This window comes from Tasmannia lanceolata, unplaced genomic scaffold (assembly GCF_043159265.1).
Source record: "Tasmannia lanceolata isolate RefF3 unplaced genomic scaffold, GAP_Taslan_0.1 ptg000037l, whole genome shotgun sequence".
Lineage (NCBI taxonomy): Eukaryota > Viridiplantae > Streptophyta > Magnoliopsida > Canellales > Winteraceae > Tasmannia > Tasmannia lanceolata.
The window spans coordinates 1509756-1516390 of NW_027518714.1; positions in this window are offsets into that span (position 1 = coordinate 1509756).

Below are 6635 nucleotides of genomic sequence, written 5' to 3' on the forward strand. Positions count from 1 at the left end.
TGGTTTGTCAACAAGCCTAAAAGGATGATGACCACACTCAAGGTATTTGGAGAAAATTCGGCAGCATAACGGCTATACCAGGAGATGTGGTAAGGTAAGCACATGGTTTGTCAATGAACCCAAAAGGATAATGATTACGCTCAAGGGTTCTAAAAAAAATTGGCAGCATGACGGCTATACTAGGAGGGTCTCAGCAACTAAACATGAAGAGTATGCCGTCATGGTCAAGATAAAGCAGGGTTCTCAGCAAGAACACACACTCCGATAATGATAATGGCAAGATAGACTCACAATCGACATGTGGAACACGGTCTGATCAGGATCAATCAAAGGATCAGACTCATGGGAGATAGATCATGGCTAAGAGAGCCAAGCATCTGATGATAATCCACAGAATGGATAGAGAAGAATAATTGATTAGATTATGAAGGAAAACTTAACTAGGAAGTAAACCCTAATCTAATAACAAATATGTATACATATATATACATCCTAACCAGGGGCACCAACCCTAGTCTAATCTAGCGGAGCCAAGGAGGTCTCGACTCATGACAGACTGATGAGTGTACTAGAACTGCGCTGTAGCCACGCAAGGTGAGCTACCCTAGTCTACAAATGGGACAAGGCTCCTAACTCTAGGCTTCACATGTGTAAGCAACACATGTTCGTCCTTATATGAATGCAATATATACATATATAAACACGGGTACTTCCTAGTTGAGTTTCACTAAGTCAGTAAGTATATACATAATATATAAAACAAAGTAGGGCTCCGGACTCAATCTATCGGGTACTATGCGTATGAAACATACTTAACATGTATAACAAAAGTACGCCCAATGTTATACATAGTATGCTTCATTGCCCATCGGCTGCTGTAGACAAAAGTACGCCCAATGTCTACGGCTGCAGCACCGGCGCATAGCTTGGAAATAGATTCAACAGTACCATCAGGGTGTAATGACATCCCAGTCGGGCACGCATCGAATCTATCCCGTGGAGCCAATAACGAAAACAAATAAAGAAATAAAGAATATGACGATGCATGATGTGCAGTGTGTGAATCCCTTGTTTTATTTACGCACCTACTTGGTGCCCCTGGATTTCTAACGATAAAGTTCCCATTTAACTTGGTTTTGACCCAAATTTCTTCTAAATTAATAAAGATGGCATTTTTACAGAGTTAGGCAATGTTCCAAGATCTCCCCAGCAGAGTCGCCAGTCTGTGGACCCCGATCCGAGACGGGCGGAGGGACGTGCCCCCACGCGCGTCTCGCTAGATCGTCCACGTGAAGGAGAGCCCCACCAAGGAACTCTCGAAAGAGTGCCCCTCACAGCATGAGCGGCGATGTAAGGGAGATACCTCTCGATTCGAGGACTAGCCCGGATTCGAGACGCACCTCGAACAAAGAAAGAGTCGCCATCCAAGGAAGTGGGCCCTGGATCCCATGCTGTGCTCTGTTGCAACGGATAACCAGAGATATAAAATAGGGTTCGTGCCTGATGACGAATGGGGAAGGGATTAGGCGCCCCCAATTCGCCCAAGTGCTAGCACCTGGTCTCTCATGCCATTTATTATTAATTTTGAAGAGTTTTGGGAGAAAATCATGCGAAATGGGAACGGATATCCCCGAGATAACGTCTAGCTAATCATGCATGTCTCAGAGATGAATAAGAAGCACACACAAAAGAAATGAAAGATATGTCGCCTAAGAATAGCTAGGTTATGAGTGCCATGCCTAATTGGTGTCTAAGTTCTGGTGGACAAGCACATGCATGCTACAGCTAAAGGTATAGGATCTGTACATGAAAATAAGAAAACACAGCAAAATACGCAACACACGACTCAACAAGACAAATCCTAAAATTCTAATGCAGGACTTGACTCGGACCAGGATGGCCATCCATCCTAGCTGCACTACGTATCCCGGCCTCGGGAAGAATCAGAGCCAACGTAGTTCGGTGTCCTATGCTAAACTACAATGCCTAAACCTCTAGGACCGCTATCCTAGACTCGATCAACTAGACTCGACTAGTTTTTAAAGCTTTTTGTGCGATTGCTTAAATTCAAGTGGATTGTGATTTTTACGACTCTCTATATGTCCTAACTAATGCAGGTTGTTTAGCCTTAAGCTAATGCAGGTGGGCCCTACATCCTATGTGTATCTAGGCTGTGCAACATAAAGAAAACCATGGGCTGACTATATGCTTCCTAGTCTAGCCATCGGTTCGACTAAGTGTCTGACCGATCGACTCGAGGCCTCCTAACTCTAGGGACACTCACACGACAGGACACACCACATCAATACAAATCAAGACCGACTCCTAACTCTAAAACACCCTAAATATCTAGGACAGACTCCTAACTCTAGGGGAAGATCTTTTTGAAAAGGTTTTGAAGTTTTTTGTATTTTTGGGAGGTTTTGAAGTTATGAAAAATGGTGAAAGTTGTGAGAAATATTTACAAAAATGGTGACTGAAAATGGTGAAAGGGTGTAAAAATGGTGACTGAACTCAGGGTGCCAGCAGCACGCCTGAGCTGCCTACGTACCCCTCAGCTAGGGATCAAGCCATCCGTAATTCGGACCGAATTCCTAACTACTCTGCACATGACTCAAGATTTTTTGAAATTTTGATTTTTAAAATGTTTTTGGATTTTGAATTGTTTTTGAGATGTTTTTGAATTTTCAAGTGTTTTTTGGAATGTTTTTGTTGTTTTCAAGTATTTTTGAAATGTTTTTATTGTTTTTTGACACCAGAGAATAAAATCCTATCATCATAAGGGTAGGGAGACTTCTGGAATCCCGCAAAGGTTGGACATCATCCTATACTTTGCGGGGGAACGAACAGGAAAATAACTCGGCAAGGGTTGGACAGCATCCTATACCTTGCAGGAGCGGGTAAAGATCACAACTTGATGGGAGGATGGACAGAATCCTAACCCCTATGATGACAGGAAAAAATTCCTGGACTGACTCTAGGACTGACTCCTGTGCTGAAGACTGTTATAATTACTATTTATAATTACTATACAAGATTACTATTCAAAAATACTATTCATAATTACTATTTATAGGTACTATTCAAAACTACTATTCATAATTACTATTTATAAGTACTATTCAAAACTACTATTCATAATTACTATTTATAAGTACTATTCAAAACTACTATTCATAGTAGGACCCGCTGATGTGGGACCCGCTGTTGTGGGACCCGCTGATGTGTGACCTGCTGTGGGACCCACTGATGTGGGACCCTCTGTGGGACCCGCTTTGGGACCCGCGGATGTGGGACCCGCTGTGGGACCCGCGGATGTGGGACCCGCTGTGGGACCCGCTGATGTGGGACCCGCTGATGTGGGACCCTCTGTGGGACCCGCGGATGTGGGACCCGCTGTGGGACCCGCTGTGGGACCCGCTGTGGGACCCGTTGTGGGACCCACTGATGTGGGACCCGCGGACGTGGGACCCGCTGTGGGACCCGTTGTGGGACCCGATGTGGGACCCGCGGATGTGGGACCCGCTGTGGGACCCGCTGTGGGACCCGTTGTGGGACCCGTGTAGTGCAAAGAATGAACAATTAAAAAATAAAAAAAATGAACTTACACCACAAGAGATCCAGGAAGGTGTTGACAGAGTCGTGCTTGTGTGGGGCCCGCTGATGTGGGGCCCGCTGGAGGTGGGGCCCGCTGGAGGTGGGGCCCGCTGGAGGTGGGGTGGAGGAGATGGGGATGATGGTGGAGAAAATAGGGGAGAATGATGGTGGAGGAAATGGTTTTGGGAGATGATCTCAAAGATCTGTAAAAAAAAGATGGTTCTAATGGTGAAGATGTGAAGGTAGGTGCAGGGTGACGGTTAGATCTCCGGCAAGATCGCCGGTGAAGGAGATTAAGAACCCCTCTCTCTCTCTCTGCCTCTCTCTCTCTCTCTCCAGATCTCCCCTTTTCTTTTCTTTTTTTCCTCTGGTTCTTTTCTTCTCCCTTTTTTTTTTCTGTTCTTTTTTTTTCTGGTTTTTTTCTTCTCCAGTTCCCTCCCCTGGATTTTTCTCTCCTCTGGTCTTTTCTCTCTGCGAGAGAGAAGAAGACTGGGGAGGCTCTCATGACTCATCATGAGAGAGGATGATGGGTTTTTTTTTGTCCCCCTCTTGTCCCCCCCCATTTCCCATTTTTTTGCAAAATAATAAATAAATAAAAAATAATAAAAAATAATTTTCAAATGGCATTGGATGCCATGCGAAAACCAAAACCACTCATTACGCCCACTTTAAAAACCGTGAAGAGCCACGCAATGAATCTAAGGTCCATGGCAAGAAACCATGAAGAGCCCAGCAGAAAGGAATCAAGGGTCCACGGCAATACTCCGTGAAGAGCCAAACATTGAATTTGGGGTCCATGACAATAAGCCATGAAGAGCCCAACATGCAGAAACAAATGACATGTAAAAGATATGAATGGAATGACTATGAATAGTGGGTCCATGATATTTCTGGAAGGACATATCACGAAGAGCCAATCGGGGAGCATGGGTCCGTAGTATACCTGAATGGTAGACCATGAAGAGCCAAGAAGTAATCGAGGGTCCACGGCAACAAACCGTGAAGAGCCACGCAATGAATCTAAGGTCCATGGCAAGAAACCATGAAGAGCCCAGCAGAAAGGAATCAAGGGTCCACGGCAATACTCCGTGAAGAGCCAAACATTGAATTTGGGGTCCATGACAATAAGCCATGAAGAGCCCAACATGCAGAAACAAATGACATGTAAAAGATATGAATGGAATGACTATGAATAGTGGGTCCATGATATTTCTGGAAGGACATATCACGAAGAGCCAATCGGGGAGCATGGGTCCGTAGTATACCTGAATGGTAGACCATGAAGAGCCAAGAAGTAATCGAGGGTCCACGGCAACAAACCGTGAAGAGCCACACAAACGGGTCCCACACAAGCGGGCCCCACATTCTCTTTTGCTCGGATTAATTTCATTCATTTTCCGTCTGACCTCGGGATTTTATTCGAATATGCGGGTTTAGGGCCTTGTCAAAATGGGGTGTCTACAACTGATAATAACATAACTCCCATAACTCAAAATGCACTACAATTGCCCCCTCAAACAGAACAATTGTAGCAGATTACAAAAGTACATCAATTTCATCACTTCCAGTTCAGATTTCTTACATTAGTTCATATTACAAAATGTTCCTAACATCACTACCATCTTCCTACATCCCATAAATTGCAACCACTAGGAAAACAGCAAAGAGGACAGCTCCACCCCATGAAACTGCAAGTAAGGTCCGCAAAAACTTCTCCCGTCGACGATACATCGCAACATCAGCGTCAACCTTCTCCAACCTTTCAATCTCCTCCATCAATTTCGAATATCTCTCCATAATCTTCGGAACAACAGCTCGTCCATGAAGACAAATTGGCGGATCGACCCATTCGAAGAACCTGCATGAAGCATCCATCTGAAAACAAAGAACATTTAGGGATGACAAAGAAAAAGATGAAAAAAAAACCAATAACAACTTTCATCACCTCAAACCCAGAGCACCCCAAAAACCTTCTCCCAAAATTATTACTCGTCCATGACGTTCTGAGGGGTGCTCTTTGGCCGCAATGACAGTTTGTAATCGGCTGAATTGACCAAGAGGAGCCTATGGATGCCATTGTTGGAAGGAAGAAACGAAGTTGGGGAAAATGGAAACCCTAATCCTAAACAAATGCCCAAATGCCTCTTCGAATGAAGAAACAAAGTTAGGGAAAATGGAAACCATAACCTAATCCTACCCTAATCCGGCGAACGGAGGTACTGATTTTTCAAAAAAAAAAGAAGCTTTGATCTCTTCAACGCACAGAGGAGGACATTTCAGCGAGTTTTCATGCTTATAGTAAAAACCCTCGCATGTTTCAATTCTTCAACGCAAAGACGAGGGTATTTCCGGCATCAAAATACCAACCATGGTTAGTTTTTTGTAATTCCGTCGGGCTAAACAGACGCCTCGTTGACGGATGGGGTGTCGTTAAATCAAATTAAAACTTCAGGGTGGTACTTGTCACGTTTTGAAATGCAAGGTTAGAAGTGTATGTGTCAGAAACTACAGTTGGTGTAAGTGTAATTTTCCCTTCTTTTTTCTGGGTGGGGGGTGAGCGGGGCGCGTAAGGTACCCTTAAAATTAGGAATGACACCTAAGTCTGTCTGGCCGATATGTTAGTAAATTGATGCAAATTCAATAATAATTAACATGCCGGAGGATTGCCAAATCTATGAGTGTCCACCAATCCTAATTTTTAGTCATTTTTTCACATGGGACGCCCAAACTATGGTATATTGGATGGATGATAAAAGCGAAACTGTCTGAAAAGTTTAGAAGCGAGATTATTAATATCATTTTCCAGGAAAAAGAGTTTATTTTGCAGCCAAATCAACCAAAAAGAAATAGAGAGAGAACATTGAGGGAAATTCTTACAAGATCAATAGTGCAAACAAATGTGAAATGGCCCATCTTTGGGGTATTAGCATCTTTGGGGTATTAACATCAAACATGTGGGGTGTTTTTGTAGCCATTTCCAAACATGCTTGCTTCAGGTATTGAGTTATTCCACTACTTCCCCCACCATTCCATTTATC